This window comes from Canis lupus, chromosome 33 (genome assembly GCF_003254725.2).
Source record: "Canis lupus dingo isolate Sandy chromosome 33, ASM325472v2, whole genome shotgun sequence".
Taxonomy (NCBI): Eukaryota; Metazoa; Chordata; class Mammalia; order Carnivora; family Canidae; genus Canis; species Canis lupus.
In genome coordinates this window covers 2,140,159-2,159,838 of record NC_064275.1, presented here as the reverse complement: position 1 = coordinate 2,159,838, position 19,680 = coordinate 2,140,159, and the positions used below count along the sequence as shown (strand labels likewise).

At 39.9% G+C, this 19,680-nt stretch overlaps 2 long non-coding RNA genes and 2 other non-coding genes across 5 annotated transcripts in view; 3 read left to right on the top strand and 1 right to left on the bottom strand.

The window, feature by feature from the left end:
* Positions 1-2,295, bottom strand: part of LOC112640860 (uncharacterized) — a 32,560-nt gene extending 30,265 nt beyond the window's left edge. Inside the window, exon 1 of the long non-coding RNA XR_003124305.3 lies at positions 1,480-2,295. This is a non-coding gene — a long non-coding RNA (uncharacterized LOC112640860). The remainder of the gene's footprint in view (positions 1-1,479) is intronic.
* Positions 1,603-18,342, top strand: LOC112640862 (uncharacterized). Of its 2 annotated transcripts, XR_007407958.1 has the most exons (4): positions 1,603-2,011; positions 13,314-13,387; positions 14,209-14,343; positions 17,743-18,342. It is a non-coding gene; the product is annotated as an uncharacterized LOC112640862 (long non-coding RNA). The 2 variants fall into 2 exon arrangements; XR_007407957.1 differs by lacking the exon at positions 14,209-14,343 and having other exon boundaries at positions 1,646-2,011.
* A 656-nt stretch (positions 18,343-18,998) lies between these two features.
* LOC112641782 (small nucleolar RNA U2-19) lies at positions 18,999-19,079 on the top strand. The gene has a single exon (XR_003124838.1). It is a non-coding gene; the product is annotated as a small nucleolar RNA U2-19 (small nucleolar RNA).
* Positions 19,080-19,220: 141 nt separating this feature from the next.
* On the top strand, positions 19,221-19,290 carry LOC112641775 (small nucleolar RNA U2-30). Its single transcript, XR_003124837.1, has one exon. It is a non-coding gene; the product is annotated as a small nucleolar RNA U2-30 (small nucleolar RNA).
* Positions 19,291-19,680: the final 390 nt, after the last annotated feature.

Sequence of the window (19,680 nt, the reverse complement as noted above, 5' to 3'; positions counted from 1 at the left end):
CCCGATTTTTTTAAGAGGGATTTCTGAAACTATTCCTCCTGAAAAATGTCCCTTTTTTCCTCTTCGGGTTCACTGCCCACTCTGCTTTTCCAGTTTTTACCATGTAAGGTAACTGGCATTTGAACACGAGATAAGTATTTGCAGGTGAGTGTTCTCGAATTGTCTGGTGGGGAGGCGGCAAATGCAATGGTGCTTTCCTTTCAGCAAGACTCCCCACCAAGGTTCAAAGCTGCATGGTCTCAAGTCTTCTAGGAATTCAGACAGTTAAGGAAAACCCCATCAAGATCTTTTCCTGAAACTATATTCTAATAAGTGTGTTCCCTTCTTAGTGGCCACCCTTTGGCAAATTTGGCTTCTGATTAGTTTAGTTGTTAATGACCAACAATGAAATCCACGGTACATCAAAAGATACTCCATCTGTTCTTTTACCCAGGGGAGCGAAAACAAAAAACGAAACAAAAACAAAAACAAAAACAAAAAAACCAAAACCCTAAGATTATAAAATCGGGTTTTAAGTGATTCCAATTGTTTATAAATAAAATTCACTCCTATAAATGACTCTGAAGGTTTATAGATAAGGTCAATCTCAATAGACTGCCAAATGGAATCTTAAAAATATTGCAAATTTAATGTCTGTATAATGTGGTTTTAATTTACCCATTAATTTCTGACAGTAAAATTTGAAAGAAGATTTATCATGGAGGAAAATAAAAGTAATTACATTTGTAGAGTCATCCACAATTCTTTCATATACGTATTTCATTTGCTTTTTAATTCTATATTCTCTTTAATGAGCATTTATTCAGTGTTTATCATGTGTCAAGTGTCAATAAGGGAGTACAATGAATTATAATAGCCCTGAACAACCAATGGTGAAGAAGGCCACTCTCTAAAATATAAGGAAAAAGTCTTAGAAAGATTCAGCAGTTTGCCATGCTCATGGATTGGTGAACTGATAATAAAGTCGGAACTAGTAGTCACTTTGTGAGACCATGATTTCCTACCAACTAGTAATACTCCTAGTGGATCATTTACTCTAATACGATAATTATATGTTTATATTTTTTCTCATGTATAATAAAATAAACAATTTTCTCATTAGTTTAGTTGTTAATTTTTTCACTTCTGGCTGTGGAAAAATTTGCTTTCACTTGAAACCAAATTTTCATGCAGATACATGTCCCTGCCATAAAAACATTCTTAAGCACAATCAAATGAACGAACGCAAATTCCCAATTCTAAGTTGGCAAGCTTCAGTCTATGCTGTGTTTGGGAACTTTGGGGTGAAATGAGTTGAAGGAAGAGAGACCTTTCCCCCTGAACTGGTGTGTTAATCCCGAGCTACTCTGGTGCTCATTGCCTATGCAGTGACTCACCAGCCTATCAGTCTACTGTAGAAATAAAAGCTGCATTTACTTTTCTTTCTTTAATCTCTTCGTTCTTAATTGCCATATTGACAAAAAAGAAACAGTTGTTTACCTTCCAAATTCTCTGGAGCACCAGCCAAATTAATCCTTTTAAGCAGTGTTTCTCCTGCTCAGGAAACAAGTAGCATGCAAAGTAGCAGGAGGCTCCCTTAAGAGGCAGCAAACCCAGGACGCCTGGACGTTGACCTCGGCTGGGAGGGCCCTGCAGGTGGGTGCTGCTCACTGTGGAACCAGCCCTGGGCCTCTGGGGAGACGGTGGAGGCAGCCAGGGCTGGACTGGCGAGGAGGCCACTTGAGCAGCGCCCTGGGGTATCCGTCTTTAGGGGGAAAAGCCTGATAAACACAGCGGATTCCCTCCTCTTCGGCACTTGCCCTTCTTTCTGGAGAACAGAGCCGTAGCTTTGTGCCCACCAGCCGTTTGTCTCCTCTGAGCGGAGAACGGTGACGTCGGAACTAACCTTAGCATCACATTCTGTTTGGAGGATCCCTTCCATACCGAGCCTCCTCGGGAGCTACCGGTGACGGTTGGACTCAACTCTTTAAACTACGACGAGGGAAATGCAACGTCAGAGTCGTGTTGGCTGGTACCGCTCCTTCCTTCACGCCTGGGCCACGCTGTGGTGCTGCACCACTGGGTGGGGGGAGGCTTCCGGAAGACGCCAGGCCGAGTGAGCAGCAGAAACCGATGCGGGAAGCAAAGGCAAAAGAAAATTTCCTCACTCCCTACAGCCCTTTGACAAGTCCTTGAAACAGGCAGAGTGACCTTCCCCTGGGAGCTCAGCTGCCGCCACGTTGATACCTTGCTGAGGGCAAGAGGCCATCTTAGGCCAAACCCCTACTTTAACATATAAAAATTCCTTGGGAACTTCCTTTATCTCTATCCTCCCCCCCACACCCCGCAGGATATATGCTGGCGATCACCCCCCTAGCCCATGGCACACCGATCTCCGTCTGAAGGGCCTCATGACTCAGGCTTCATTAGGCAGTAATAAATGACCCTTTCTCAACAACAGCTGGCCCCCTCCAGGTCCTGGAAACTTTGCTTCCAAAATTCCTTAGAGGCTTACGCTCTCCCTAACCCCCTCCCACTTGAAAGTATATAATGGGTCCCCCCAGAGCAGCTCGTCCTGTCCATGGGTCCTGTGCCCAGGCTCTAACAAAACCACCTGTTGGCACCAAGACGTCTCAAGAATTCTTCCTTGGCCGTCAGCTTTGAACCCTAACATCTTTCCTACACAGTGGACAGGGTGGGCAACAGGTCTCCAGGAAGAAAGAGTACTCCATAAATGCCCAGAGACAAGAAACAGTGGGGAATCCTACAGGAACTGTAAGAAATTCAGTAAGACCAGATTATAAAGCATTAGACTGGAGTGCTGGGAAATAAATTGGAAAGACAAACAATGATCAGATCATGAAGGGCATTGTAAGCCACACTCAGGAGGTGATATTTTACACTAAAAACAAATGGGGGCTATTGAAAGCATTTAATCAGAAAAGTGACAGAGTTTGTATAAAATCTCAGAAAGGGATGGCATGGGACTTTCTTAGGGACTAGAGGAAACATAAAACACAAAAAAAATAAAACATAAATAAAAACCATAAAAAAAAGTGGTGCTAGAGACAATTGGGTAAAATACACCATGAGTCGGAAGCAGAGTTAATAGGAGACTATTAGTGAATGAATCTAGGAAAAAGGACAGAAATGAGAGTTCCTCCCCCTTCCTGGCACTGGCAGCTGTCCGGGTAGAAGGGATGCCCACCACTGACAAAGGAGAAGCAGGACAAAGACCACATTCGAGGGGAATTCGACACTTCTGTGAGCCCTGCCACGAGGGAGAACCTGAGACTCAAGAACGAGACCGGAGGGGACACAGCACGGAGCCCAGAAGAGGTGAAGAGTGTTTGGGGGCAGGAGGGAGTTTTCTGATGTGACTGAGGAAAATTGCGGGAAAACTCTGAAATAGCCCATCATTTAAGGTAGCAGATCTCAAACTTCACTCTGCTTCAGGCACACTCAGAGGAACTATAAGCAGATTCTCAGGCTCCATCACTAGGAGATTTCTCTTTAGAAGGCCGGAACCGGGGGCCAAAAAGCAGCATTGTTAGTAGGAATCCAATTATAATGATTATTATGCATGCAGATTAACAAAGAATCACATTTAGAAAAATACTCATTGAAGGGGAAAATAAAGACATGGAAGAGCTTAGAGATAGGAAGAAAATCAACAACAGTGTGCTGTAAGAGAGAAGTGAGAACATTTCAGAAAATAGAGACGATCACTGGTACCAAAATTAGGAGGAAGAGTTATGCTGAATTTTACTTTAGCACTTTAAGCAAGACTGGAAATACCGTCAAATGCAATGGGAGAAGTCACCAAATAGAGGAAAAGCTGGATGTTTTCTTGCTCACTTGCTTTCAGTACTTTGGTTCTTTTTTTAAGTTGCAATTCACTAGTTACTATTAAATATTTAAATCCACTTCTTCAAATATCCTATATAGAAGTTTCTTCTTACAAACTGCTTTTAACTTCTGTTGACATTTCTTCAAAATTATTTTCCCTTTGATCATAAAAGTAAGAGTTATAAATATCGAAACTAAAAGGGAGTGAAGGGTGTGAAAATATGCCACCCCAAAATATGCCACTTTGACATAAGGATTATTTTGAACTGATTATTTTGAGAAACAGCAGACACAAGAGAAGCTCTGAAAATACAATAGAACTTACCCTTTTGCAAGGGAAATTTACGTTTATAAAGAAACTCTCCACATGTAAAGGTAGACCGAAAAACAAAAGGATGACTCCCTAGAAACTCCTATTGATGGGGGAGGGATCAACTTAAATCTGAATAACAAATCTTACTCTTTTTTTAATTAATTAATTTATTTATTCATGAGAGAGGCAGAGACACAGGCAGAGGGGGAAGCAGGTTCCCTGCAGGGAGCCTGATGTGGGACTCGATCCCAGGACCCCAGGATCACAAACTAAGTTGAAGGCAGACGCTCAAACACTGAGCCACCCAGGTGCCCACAAACCTTACTCTTGTTTACCATACTGTTCCTTGTTACCTCCCTACAACCGGCCTTCCTTGCACCTTCTTCCCTTTGTCTTTAGCGGAAGATGGTATTTAAGCCTAAATTCGAAGCCACATCTAAGAGTCAGTCATCCTTCCCTGGGTATGTCCCCTGTACAGATGAGTTATACATACTAATAAACATAGTAGAAGAAAAGCAGGCAGGGACAAGGGGCCCTGCCATAAGATGAAACTACCCTTAAATGGATTTTACACCCCCCCTGGAAGGAGTCCTCCACTTTCTCCCATGTGAACAACTACCTGAGAGGTAAATAGGTGGATGAGTGCCTGGACAAAAACCTGATTGAGTGACAGGCACATGGAGGGCTTATCAGATTAGAATAACCCACACCAAAGACTCCATAAAAATCCCTAGATTTAGAAACTCCAGTGGCAACCCTCATGGGTCCCCTCCCTCCTTGGGAGCTCTGTGTTATTGCTCAATAAATGTTGCTTTGCTGCCCACCACTCTTTGTCTGGTCCACCTCTTCATTCTTCAAAGCAGTGTGGCCAAGAACTGTGGGCACCAAAGGAGAAGAAATCTTGCAACACGAATACACTCCTGTTTTTTTCTCTTGTCAATCTGTCTTTTGTTACAGGGGTCCCAGGAGAGAACTTGAAAAAGTAAAGGCAAAAAAAATTTTTTCTTTGCTACAGAATGTAGGATTAATATTTCAGATAAATAAAAGAAAATTACATATTCTATTATTGAGAAAAGGATATATAAATGACATAAAGACATGCAAATTGGTTATTTGATGAGTTTTGATAGATAATGTACTTTAAATGTGGCTTCTGGGTATAAAACAAAAATATCATTCTTCTTATTAAAGGAAAAATATCCAAGGCCACAAAAGATCGCAAAATCAAACTCTAGCCTCAACAGACTCCATATTCATGCATTAAGATTAGGTTGCATATTAAATGGGAGAAAAAGAAATAGGAGGAAGATTATGAACTTTCTGCTTTGAAATCAATTAAGAATATATAGAGAGTATCACTGAACAAAATTTAAGAAATCAAACTTTCTGATGTTTTTCTAGTGGCTTATAAGGCAAAAAAAAAAATCTGGTCAATGATGCATGAAAAAAATGGCAGAAGTTGTAAAGTATAGACCATTTCTTTTGGAGATTAATTAATTGAAATCAAATATATATAGGTGCTAAATTCATACGACTGACACCTGGAAGGTAAAATTATAAGCTCTTCCTTTATGCAAGTTAGCCAAATAATAATAGCCTCTAAGATATTCTCATCTTAATAAAAGAGGGTGGGGAGGAAAGAAGGAGGGAGGGAAGGAAGGAAGTAGGAAGGAAAGAAGGGGAAGGAAATAAGAAAGGAAGGAATACAGGAAGGGAGAAAGGGAAGAAAGGATATCATTCTGTTAGACTATCATGTAGTCTGAAAGCTCTGCAATTACTTTTTTCCTCTATAAAAATCCAACTTCTAAGTTCATAAACCCAACTGTCTTTGAAAAATATCTTGTAAAGTATCATTTTATTTCAGAACATAGCCAAGACATTCTGGTAGCCACAATTGTTCTTGCTCATTATTTTCCCGTGCTGTATAAGTCCCAGTAAGAAACAGATCTGAATCTCATTCGGTTCAATGATCAACTTGAGTATGTTGTTCTTACATACATTCTACTCATGGCTGGTATTGTCATCATTCCTGAGCCTGTCTTATAAAATATACTTTACCCCTTAGGCAACTTTTCTTTAAAAGCTGGTCCACCAGAAACTTCCATTATTTGGCTGAAAAAAGTGGTGAGTTACCATGACTTGACACCCCTCCTATCATGACTCCAACATAACAGGGTCATTCGGATCAGAATGACATTACGGTAGCAATTGTTCTGGCCTCTCCCCTGTCACAGTCATTATCTCTGGTCATTGTATTTAAATGCATCATTTAGTTTGACAGCAAATTGTTTGACAGAATAAAAGGGACCTTGGAGGGGGGGGTGAAAAAAAACATCCCTAAGTAAAACTGATTTAACATCGAATAACTTCAAGGTTAACTCCGTACACTGAGTTACTATCTCCTCTACCAAGAAGAATGCTGGCCTAGCTAAACTGGGCCATTTAACCTTGAGGGTTAGAGAAAAAAAAAGAGTAGGCTACTGAAGCCTTTAAGGATCTATGTATAGAAAACTCAACAATTATTAAAAATAATGAGAGAGAGAAAAAATTAACTCATTTACAAAAAAAATGTATTTCAAATGTACAAAGTAGGGCGAAGTAGTGGTTAGGAGCTTTAACTTATTCTCAATTTAAAAGTAGAGGCTTTGAAGTTACACAGACTTGAGAATTGTTTTTAGGGATTAAGTAAAATAAAAATACTTTATTCAACACTGAAAATACATAATGAGTAAGGGAACATTTATTAATGGTATCCCTGCAATGTATCTAATAAGAGAGAGGATAACCCTAATCAATAGCGATGTTTAAATTCAAGATTAAGTTTAAGGAGTGGTGATTACTTCCATTTTCCTTTCCTCTTGGCTTATTGATGCAGGTGTGTCTTTAATTAACATAAATTCTTAACTATGTCCATTTCTTCTCTTTTATTTATTTTTGAATATTTTATTTATTTATTCTTAGAGACACACAGAGAGAGAGAGGCAGAGCCACAGGCAGAGGGAGAAGCAGGCTCCATGCAGGGAGTCGGATGTGGGACTCGATCCCTGGTCTCCAGGATCGCACCCCGGGCTGCAGGCGGCACTAAACCGCTATGCCACCAGGGCTGCCCTTATCTTTTATTTTTTTAAAAAAGATTTTATTTATTTATTCATGAGAGACGGAGAGAGACTGGCAGAGACCCAGGCAGAGGGAGAAGCAGGCTCCGTGCAGGGAGCCCATTGGGGGACACCATCCCAGGACCCCGGGATCACGCCCTGGGCCAAAGGGAGACGCTCAACCACTGAGCTACCCAGGCACCCAATTTCTTCTCTTTTAAAATCATAGTAATGTGGGAAGCACGGGCCTCCCCAGGATTGCCGGCCAATCGTAATTTTTGTCTCAATTAAATGCAATGAATTCAATAGTTCAGTGGCCTCTGGGGGTGTAACTCCGTCCCTTTGAGGTTATAACTCGGTTTTTCAGATTCTTCTCTTTCTCCTGAGGCTGCCTTCCAAGACGGTGCACGCCAGAGTGGGCAAACTCGACCTCTAAATGGTCAGACGGTATATTTGGGGCGTTCCTGGCCATATAGACCCTCCTGCAATGCTTCAACTCTGCAGGAGGAAAGTGACCGTAGTCAAGAGGTAAATGACGAGTATGGCTGCGTTCCAATAAAGCCTTATTTGTGAAGGCTTTCTATGAAATACTATTTTCATATATCATTCAAGGGCTGCTATAAAATATTTTTTTCAACCATTTAAAACTGTAAAAGCCATTCTCAGCTTATAGGACACATGGAAATAGGCAGGAAGCTATCCTTGCTCTGGGCTACAATTTGCTGCCCCCAGGTGTGTTGTATACCAGTGGGGACACTTTACTTGGCCTTGGGCCCTGGGACAGGGAGGTTCCTCACCCCAAGCTAATCTCTGGGAGTGATCACTAAGAGTTGGTCCAGTTGTTAGATGGCTGTACGCGGGGATCTTAAACTCCTCAGCTTGGTCGGACCTCTTAACCCTCCAAGCTGACACTCTTCCCTCCACTCCCTGATTCTGCAGACCCCTCACAGCTGCTGCCACATGTCTTATCGTTGGCCCCAGGTTGCTCTCAACATACTAGGTTCCTTTGTGGTCTTAATCCAAGGCCCATGCGTTCTGAAACTGAAAGAGGCATGCACTTGTGTCAATGATATCACATCCTCTCTCCACCAAACCGAATGCCTGTGCCGAGCTGTGGCATATTGGCCAGAGCAGCCTGGAAACATTAGCTTCCTACAGAATTACCAAATGCTGAGCAAGGCTACAGCCAGTCTGCCCTTGCTTTTCCTGTTTATATTTGCAGCAAGCTTCCTCCCCCATTCTCTGTGGGGCTTTGAAGCATTGGAAGGTAGATTAAAATTCCATTACTCGTGCCTCCAACATCATATTCTCCTTCATTCAGAGAGAGTATTGTCCTTCTCTCCTTCCCTGATAGTGCACAGGCTGCCGAAAAAAATCAGTTTATTGATAAGAAAATTAATTTAGGAAGTATTAAGAATATTTCACTCTTAAGACATAGGTTTCTGTGGATAGAAACGAGGAGGTTAAAAATCCTAGCACAAGAGAACAAGGTAAGTAAAAAAAAAAAAAAAAACCGCAACAACAAAGCAAACAGAAAATAGTCTACAAGATACAGCCTTTATTCAAAAGCAAAATGCTTATTTTATGATTTGGTCCAAAAACCATTCTAGGATAAAGAACCAATTTATAATGAGGCAAAATAACCTTCATGTTAATTACTAACAGAGCTTTTTCCAGATAGCATTGTGCTCAGAAAGTATATTTACTAGGAGAAAAGTAATACTTTATCATATGCAAAGTTGTGCTACAGAAGCATTCTTAATGTTGGGTTCTGTGATGAATAAACACCATGTTGAAAAATTTTGTTAGTGAAATAGTTCTTTTTTAATGTGGCCATGAATTAATATAACTAAAAAAGAACCTGATGATGATTTAGTAAATACTCATTATTTACTAAATGATTATTCAACGAATATTTACTGAGTACTTGCCATATGTCAAGCACTATTGTGGGGCAAGACATCATGTAGTGAACAGAACACTGTCAAGCAGGAGACAGACGATAAACAAGATAAAAAGGTAAAATATATGAGACTAAATGGTGTGGTCTAAGAAGGAATTATAAAACAGAGAAAGCCCTATGAAATGTGAAGGTAAGCATTAAAATTTTAGATCACGTGGCCAGTAAAGTCTTATTAAAAGCTGGGTTTTGAGTAAAAATACAAAGGAGGTGAGGGAGCTTTAACCATGTCAATGTAATAGGGAAGGATGTTCCAAACTGTGAGAGTACTTAGTGCAGAGGACTTCCTGAATACATCTGATATGTGTGGGAAGGACAAGGAAGCCAGAGTTGCCGATGTCCTAAGAGGAAAAATTGAAGGTTGAGAGGTCATGTGGAGCCAGATCACATAGAAGGAGTTACAGTGAGGCTTTTGAGTTTTACTCTGAATTAGAAAGCCATGGAGGGCCTGGGGGCTCAGTTGGTGAGGCACCTGCCTTTGGCTCAGGGTTCTGGGATGGAGCCCACATTGGGTTCTCTGCTCAGCAGGGAACCTGCTTCTCCCTCTCCCTCCATGCTTGCTCTCTTAAATAAATAAATAAATAAATAAATAAATAAATAAATAAATAAATAAATAAATAAATTTTTTAAGAAAGTTATGGAAAAATTTGGTGCAGATGAGTGAACTAATCTGATGATAATTTAATAGGATCACTTTGGCCACCGTTGTTGATAAATGTCTACAGGACGACAAATTTGACAAGACAGGCCAGCTGGGATGCTGTTACAATCATCTAGGCAAGAGAAGATGGTAGCTTGGACTTGGGTGGTAGCAGTAGACATGAAGACATGAAGACAGATGCTGGGTATATTTGAAGGTAGGACCAAAGAGATTTATTTCCCTCTGGACTTGGATATGAGGCTGAAGAGAGAAAGAGTAGTCAGGCACATCACCAGGCATTTTGGTTTGAGAAGCTGGGAATAGAAAACTGTCACTTGCTGAGATGGCAACAAAACGCCAGAGCGGTTGGCATGTGGGAATACGTCAGGAGCTCAGTGGTAGACAGGGTCAGTTTTAGGAGCCTATTAGACATCCAGATGCAAAAGTTAAGGGGGCATTTGAAGATAAGGAAAGAAACATGAGCCGGATACATAAATGCATGAGTCGTCAGCACACAGGTGGAAACCATAACCTGGAGATTGCACGAGATTAAGAGAGGAGAAACCAGCTCAAGAAAATAAGAGTTGACAAGAAGGTAGAAAGAAGGTTCGATGAGCCAAGAATGTTGGAAACTAAGTGAAGACAGTACTTCAAAAGTAAAGCTCTATTGGATATTGAGACTGGATATCCATGAGCCCAAGTTGTTAGGCTCCTCTGTTTTGCTTCTCCTTCATGCAGCCTTTGGATTAAGCTCCTAGTATTTTCAAGACACCTGGAAGTCAGAAAGATGAGAGAAGTAACCACTATCCTTTGGGAATTCACATTCTAATAGAATTTATTGAAGCTGACACGCAAATAACATAAATACAAAATGTAATCAGTATGGATCTTACTCCACAAAACCCAGGTGGACAAGAATTGTGAATTTGCTTATTTTTCAATACTCCAACTTAATTTTATATTTTCAGTCTCCATTTGATCAGGTGACTAAAATAAAATCTTAACCAAGTCAAACCATATCCTTTATTCCAGGGGTGTTGCCATAAATCTAGGGTTCTTACCTAATGCTTTGGTACTGGGGAGCGAGGGGAGGGTATTGGTCCTTACTCAGGAGCTCTTCCTGTCTGCACCCTCTGAGATGAACACATTCCATTGAATCCTCAGATGCTGACCAAGGCAGGTGGCCTCTGGCATGTTCTCATGCTCCTCCCTGGAGGAACTCTCCAGGCTGGGCTCCTTCTAGTACTTCTATGGTCCCCAGAAGGCACGGAAGCCACCAGAGGCTCGTCACCACTATGAGTTGTGGGAAACTGTGAGGCTGCTCCAGGTTCTCTCATCTTACACATGTCCCCCACCCTGACTTTTGTGTCCACACGATTCTGGGAACAAAGGGGGAGGTCTGGATCATGGGATGCAGTGAGAAAGGGGAAATGGATCTTGCTGTGAAATCGGGTCTGTCTACGCCTCCCCATTTCTCAAGCAAGGGCAGACCAACAGAACTCAGGGGCTACTATAGGTGAATGTTCTTGCTTATCCTCTTCTCAGTCCACTTAGATTTTTATTGAATCGGAGAGCACAGAAAATACTGATTCTGTCAATCACATGTTCTTACAATTCCATTGATTGTTTTTTAGCTTTGGAAAAGTCCAAAAGGCTTTTCCCCTAATGAGGAATTTCAAAGGTCCTTTCAAAAGTTGCTTAATATTTTCCCTCTTATTTCTGATACTGGTTATACCCACTCCCTGAAACATTAATGTGAAATATTGTAGCTGCCTTCTCTAGAACAAGTGTCACCGACTATAAAGAACTACAGTTAATATCTCAAAGTATTCTCCTACTTATTTTTTTTCCACTAGTAAATATTTGCAAACTTGAAATTTTTTTTTTTAAATTTCAAAGGCCCTTCTGTGCTGAGAACAAAGGATTTTAGTTAATTTGTTTCTGCAGCATCTTACTTCCCATACACAAACAGCTAAGAGAACGGTTTTCACCAGGCTCTTAAAGACTGGGTGAGAAGATGGAAAGCGGTGTGGCGCCTTCACCTCCCTCTACTAAGGTCCTGGGCGATAACAGCTAATATACACATATTGATCTCTACCCCTGGTTCCTGGCACAGGGCTCCCAGGACCCTTGCCAACTGCTAAGTGACAAGAGTACTAGGAGCGTCTCTTTTTCTAAGGAGGCTACTGAGTGGGCTCCTGGATGGGAGCTGATCACCAGAAAGACCAAGCCATGATTCCAAGTTCGGCATTTTCAGTCCCATCACACACACACACACACACACCCTGTTCCCACATCAGAAAGGGGAGAAGAATGGAGTTAATGATCTGTCATAACTACATGAGGAAACCTCCATAAAAATCCCAATAGTCCAGGATTCAGAGAACTTCCAGGCTGGTGAACACATGGACAGCAGGAGGGTGAGGTACCGCAGTTGTCTGGGCACAGAAGCTCCTGTATTCAGGAACCCCCTTCCCAGACCTCATCCTCTGTATGTCTCCACCTAGTTGTTCATCTGCACACTTTATCATATCCTTTAATAAATTGGTAAACCTAAGTAAATATTTCCTAAGTTCTGCGAGCCTCTCTAGAACATTAAAAAAAAAAAAAATCCAAGGGGAAGGAGGTCATGAACCTCCAACTTGTAGCCAAGTGTGGGTAACCTGGAGACCTACTACTCGCAGTTGTCCCCTGAAGCAGGAAGCCTCTTGTGAGACTGAGCCCGGAGCCTGCGGGATCTAATGTCACCTCCTGCAGATAGTGTCAGAATGAAGTTAGATTGTGACACACCTCAGCCAGGGTTATAGAACTGCTTGATGGGGGAAGAAACCCACACATTTGAGGACCAGAAGCGATCGGAGGTAAACGCTGTCACGAGGTGTAAAGAAGGCGCAGAGAAGATGAAGGACTGGGCGGTTTCTTCTGACCCGGGTCTCCACTCACTGTCCCTGGAAACCCTCCTCACTCTTCATTTTATTCCCCCCCAACCTGGGCCATTATGGTCGGTAGAACTTGACGACCTTCTTGCTGCGTGGTCAGCTGCGGCTGGTCCCTCCGAACCTCCTGCTGTGGTGTAGGGATGGTTCCACCGTCTTTGCCCCAAGTCAGCCTCAGGACGGCGGCCTCCGCTGCTCTCTGTCCGCCTTCTGAGCGCTGCTGGGCTGACACAGAAGGAAGTGGCTTCTTGACCAGGCTTTTGCAGGAGGAGCATCGCTAAGCTCCCCTGCACCCCACCCCACACACCCCCCGGCCTTCTCCTGGACTCCTCGGTGCCTCTTCACCTCCACTAACCAACCGGTAGCAAATAGGTTCTCTTTATGGACGTAGCCCATGAGCAAACCGTTTGGTTTTCTCATAGGCAAAGCAGAGAGAAGGGTGTCAGTGAAGCCTTAAATTCTCTTCTTAGAGAATAAGAGAAGAATAAGGAAGAATTCTCTTCTCTGTCTCTAAATTCTCTTCTCTTCTTCCTCCCTGCAGGGCGGAGGCCTAATCTACATGTACTGAGCATTATAAAGAGTTTCCATAATTCATCAGCAGAAATTATGCTACAGGTGAGAAGAATCTAGTTATAACTAACTCTAAAGTTGGTGCCGTTTCCCATTTCTTAGCTATTTTCACTCTTACTAAAATAAAAGAGCTCAGTGGCTGAAAATTAAACTGGATGAAAGTATAAAATAGTAAACTTTGAACATCCATTTTACTTGCAGGAAAATGTTTTCTGAGAGAACACATGGATCTTTATTCTATTTTACATGTCTAAAATTATCCAATTCTAGGATTAAGGGATTTAAAAACTCTTCGATTCTAATTAATCAGAACATTTTCTTTCACTTAGTTCTGGAAACCCATAAAAAGTTATTAGCTGTCAGCAGCTTCAATGCCAGTTTATTAGAGGCCCTTACTCAGTGCCTGCTGATAGTTATTGTGAAGGCTGAAAGGTTAACAAGAATGGGCTGCTACCAACCTCCTTGCCAGGTGTTTTTCCCTGCAGTTAATGGACCTGAGCCAATTGGAATTATCACTCTAGAACTAGTCACAGACACTCCTAATCTTTGCATAGAAACATTGATAGAGGGAGGGAAAGGCTGGAACTTGTATTGTTGCTTTTCACCTTCATCACATTTGGAACAATTAAAATAAAGTATAGTTAATCTTCTATTTGTAAATGAAGGCCTGACAAAGCCAAAAAGAAAGAAACCTTTTAAAATAATATACATGTATAACATGTTCCATTAAAATAATAATAGTCCCCTCAACGAAACAATGTCTTGCAAAACCTTTCGCACTTTTTTTGAGTCATGGTAGTTAAGGGCAACATAGGTATTAACATGTCTAAGGTTTTTTTAATTGCTGGGTTTATAAATCTGAACAGTTGTAATGAAATAACAAGAATCAACCAGATGGAACTGAAGCCAGTCACTGTGGGAATTTGAGACATTCATGCTGTTTGGGGGGATTGAATATGTACTTACCCAATCCAAAACAGAGCAGATGGCAAAGCAAACAGGTAAGCACTTGCTTTATCTTTCAGATATTGTGGTTCACTGAATATCCCGATTTATTTTGGGAACTTAAAAACATCTGTAAAAAATCAGATGAAAGACAAACAGAGGTGACTGAGACTTGAGTGGAGTTTAACATTTTAGGGCTTTCACACTGTCAGATAAAGAAAGAAAGAATCTCATTCTCTGCCAATCCTTAGGAATCATGGAGAATTTTCAGTAGCAGCATTTGAAGTTAAATACTTAGCTGAAGAAAATACAAGAGAAGAAAATGCTATTATTATATGAAATCCAAAATTAAACAAGTGGGAACAAGAGTAAGAAGAATGGAACTGAACTGTATATAATAGAAGTGAAAATTGCTCATGCCCACCCTAACATCATTGTGTTCATCTAGTGCCAAGATCTTGGTTTCTAAATACCATTCTCCACATAAAGGAACCAGAGTTCCTTGGAGAAATGGCTGAGGCAAGGAAAATCACTGATGAAGCTAAATGTTCTCAAAGTGTCAGAAAGCAAGAAAGCACTCAGTGATGAATGGGAACCTAACAAAAAGCCTTAGGGAATAGCTTCAAAGATCCAACTGGCCAAATGTGGGACAACTGGGACATTTTTCTAAAAAAAAAAAAAAAAACAACAGGAAATAAATTATAACATTGCTTTAAAAAAAAAAAAAGTCAAGGGGTACCTGGGTGGCTCAGTCAGCTAAGCATTCAATTCTGGATTTCAACTCAGGTCATGATCTCGGGGTCATGAGTTCAAGTTCTGTATTGGGCTCCATGTCCAGTATGGAGCCTACTTAAAATCTTAAAAATTAAAAAATAAAAGTATAGGGGTATGGAGAGAGAACAACTTTCTGTAACAAAAGAATGCTAGCTATTATGTGTAGAAGGACTGCTAAAATTAGAAAATCATCAATTTGCAAACACAGTGTAAGAATCACCAAATGATGACTTATGCAAGAATCACCAAATGACGATAAAAAGCATGGGATGAAAGGATTCTCACATTCTCGAAATTTCACCTATTATTTATTGATTACAAAGGGGAAAAAAGGTATTTTTAGAATACTGAAAATGTCTTTCCCAAGGGACCAAAGTAAGCATCACCAGTAATGGGTCAAATTAGCATCATCAATCTTCTGCTAAGATGCAATGGGAAGTATGCAATACCACCCACCGGCGCTATCTGGAAAAAGATTAACCTGAAACTAGTCATGAGAAAACAAGTCCAGACTGTAGAATATTTCATAAAACAAAACAAAACAAAACAAAATATATATATATATATTTCACAAAACAATTGCCCTGGATTTGACAAACTTACAAAGTTTATAAAAGAAAAAACAAAATAAAATAAAAACAGGGAAAAGAAGAGAAGAGACAAATGAATGGCTATAGGTAAAGGAGGCTAGGGGAACCTGGGGGGCTCAGTTGGTGAAGCATCTGCCTTTGGCTCAGGTCACGATCCTGGAGTCCTGGGATCGAGCCTCACATTCTGCTCCCCGTTCAGTGCAGTCTGCTTCTCCCTCTCCTCTCTCTCTCCCAAATAAATAAATAAAATCTTTTAAAAAAAGAAGGTAAAAGGAGACTAAAGAGACATGACAACTAAATGCAAACTGAGATCCTTGATTAGTTGCAAACTAACAAATTATAAAAGCCACATTCACACAATTAAAAAGAACACACATGGCTGGGACAAAGGGAGAAATTTGAATGAAACTGTATATTAGATATAATTGTGTTAAAATGCAATTTCCTAGATATGGAGATGATATTGTGTTCATATAAAAAGAAGTCCTTGTTCTCATGAAATACATGTTGAAGTATTTACAGTAAAATATCATTATGTTTGCAACTTAATTTCAAATATCTCAGCAAAAAAGGTATGAATTTAAAATGTATATATTGATAAAAATTTTAGAGCAAATGTGACAAACTGATAAAAATTAGAACTACTAGGGGAAAGATATATGTGTATGCATTATACTGTTCTTTTAATTCTTTGTAGGATTTTTTTTTAATTTAGAAAAAATAATGCTATCTCTAACTGGCTTAATTCAGTTTTAAGGAAATGCTTCATCGAAATCCCAAATAGATATAAAGTCTCTTGGCTGCTATAGCAATAGGTCTGCAACTTCCCACTGGTACATAATGCTACTTAGTCATCACAGGCCACCACCGATGGGCAAAATAAAAACACAGTGTAAATAATATATCAGAGAGTTTCATTCCCATTCAAGCCACATCTGGCTTTCTTTGACAGCATGGCAGTAAGTGACCAAAAATCCTTGTTAGGTACAAGAAACTGTATAAAACTTCCTAGAATTGATGGTGGTCAATTTGTTAGAACTGGTGGTAAGTTTCCCTAATAGACACAGTCATTTCTGAATAAAATTAAAAAACAACAACAAACGAAAACCTTCTTAAACTGCAAAGCCTGCTAAGTACGAACTGACCCACCATACCACTCTAAAGCTCCTGAAAAATGAGGTGTTTTTTTTTCAATTTGGAGAATTGAAGTTACTTGATGGTTTAGAAAATTATTCATTCATTCAACAAATACTGATTGAGCAGTCTTCCAGGTGCTAAATGGCAGAAATAAGCAAATATATCATATAATGTCAGTGCTATGGGGAAAAAAAAAGAAAGCAGGGTCAAGAAGAAAAAGGATAGCAAGGAAATAAAAAATAATAAAGGATGATATTTTTGGTAGGGTGGTCAGAAAATGCCTACAGAGAAGAAGAACTGAAAATATAGTGAATGTCCAGGAAATTATTATAGTCCAGTTTGGCCTTGCATAGCATATATATGTAAGAAGTGGGATTTAAGGGTGATAATAATGTTGGGACTAGGGCTTGGAAGATGTGAATTTAGACTTCAGATAATGAAGAACAAATGGAGTGATAGAATCAGTGTTGTAGTGTTATTTTTTTCCCAAAGAATTTGACACCACAGTTTTATAAATTCAATTTCTTCACACCTCAAGGAGAAAGCAACTTAATTTTCTTTACAACCATATTGCTATTGATTATCATAAAGGAAAATGTATATATTTTAGTCAATTCTCAATGATCTACACATGGGAACACTGCCAAGATAGCCCAAAGTTTGTGTGAAAGCCACACTGTTAGATCGGAACCATGATCTGATTTCCCGAAGCAAGAAAAAATGTATGAGGAGCAGTTTCATAGAGCTGTTCTGGGGGCCCCTGGGTGGCTCAGTGGGTTAAGTGTCTCCCTTCTGCTCAGGTCATGATCTCAGGGTCCTGGGATCGAGTCCTGCATTAGGCTCCCTGCTCAGCGGGGAGTCTGCTTCTTCCTCTCACTCTGCAGCTACTCCTGCTGTGCTCTTTCTCTCTCTTTCTACCTCAAGTAAATAAATAAAATCTTTTTTTTTTTAAAGGTGTTCTTCTGAACAGCAAGCAAATAGAGAAATCAGACAGTCCAAGGAGTTATCCTGCTGCCACGTGAATGCTTGTTTTCTTTTCTACTCAATATGCTTGTTGAGGAGGAAATTTTCTCTACCCTTCAAGATTCTTCTGATTGGTCTAAAAGTTAAATTGATGTGAGACATTAATAGGAGAAGATCAATGTTAATTTTGGATGTATAGGAATCCCGCATATATGAAAAGTTCAAAGACAAAAGAGTAAATGCGGTATATTCACCATCGACGGTCATAACTCTATTTGTGGAGCAGGTCCTCTAACTTCCTTTAGGCAGTTAGGGAAAAGTCAAATTTTCTTCCTGAGTGTTTGAGCCTTGATTGTTTTCAGCTCAAATCATCTACATGCCAAAGTGTCACAGCTTTTGGGCAATTCATTCTCAACTCCTACCAGCCAAACACTTCGATCCTGCATCTCAGGCACCAGGGCAAATCCAGATAAAGGTAATACAAAACACATCACACATTTTCAATAGAAAAATTAAAATGGAACACAGATGATCCACACATAGTCAACAATGCAAAACTCTGAAATCATACTACATAGTATCAACAGATACCCTCACTTTAATACTTCGAATATGCTTGAAGATAATAAAGAAATAGTTATTCTAAATTACTATGGCATTAGCTTTTCCTCTGTATTTTTTTGAATTTTTAAAGTTATTTATTTATTTATTTATTTATTTATTTTTTTTTTTTTTTATTTGAGAGAGAGAGCACAAGCAAGGGGAGGGACTGAGGGAGAGGGAGAAGCAGACTCCCTTCTGAGCAAGGAGCCCAACATGGGATTCAATCCCAGTATCCTGGGATCCCAAAGGCAGACATTTAACCAACTGAGCCACCCAGGCATCCCTCGTCTCTATTTTATTATTGATTCATTTACTTGTCTATCAGACATTCACTAGAGTCCCAGATATGCAAGAGCATTGCTTGGAACTGTGAGGAGAAATGTCCACAATTATTTCCACTCTCCCAACAGGAACCTGTTATAATTTAATGGAGCCTTGCAATTTTAAAATAAGAGTTTTAAGTTCAGTTAGCTATGCCATCAAATTTCTCTAGCGTTGTCTTATATACTGAGGCTCTAAACTTGTAAGTTTTCTGTTTATAAGCTGTGTGATCTTGGTCAAGTTATATATCTCTTTGGGGATCATCTTCCCATCTGTGGAATAAAAAGAATGAGTGCTCTCTGAGATCTGCTCTTACTGAAGTGGATCGATGATGAAAATAGCCCAAATTTGATTATCAGAAGCCCTTCTGGTCTACCTGATGCATGATCTCCATAGTTCTGAGAAGGAAAGGTAACTTAGAACAGTAAAGACTTACGTCAGTAGCTGTGTATGCCAAGATGACAGTGTATAACTGATGACTTAATGAGTGACATTGGAATGAGGGTGGAGGAGGTATGTGTATAGATGAAAGACGAATCAGTTCTGAGCCATGATGGAAAGGTTTTACTCTTGACATTTACAACTATGAAGATTTCTACACTTGATCTGAGCTCAAAAAAAAAAAAAAGTGTACATATTTCATTAGGTTGTTGAGAAAACTAAGTGAGATTAGGCTTATGAAATATTTAGATAGTCTAACACTTAGCAATGACTCCGTATGTGTTAGTTATGACTATGATTTGTAATCATTATCATTAAGAAGTCATGCCATTATTAAAAGTATTATTAGAAGCTCAGAACAAAGTTTTAAATATTTGAATTATTCTGAAAAAACACAGAGATTCAATATGTATGTGTTTGTCTTGTAGCAAGAAGGAAAAAGAAGACATAGAACCATCTTGCAAATTATAATATAATCATGTATTAATATCTCAAGATACAAAAAGGAGTGGTTATTAAACTGATGGGAACCAGAAAGACTTGAAATGCCTAATTATCACCTCT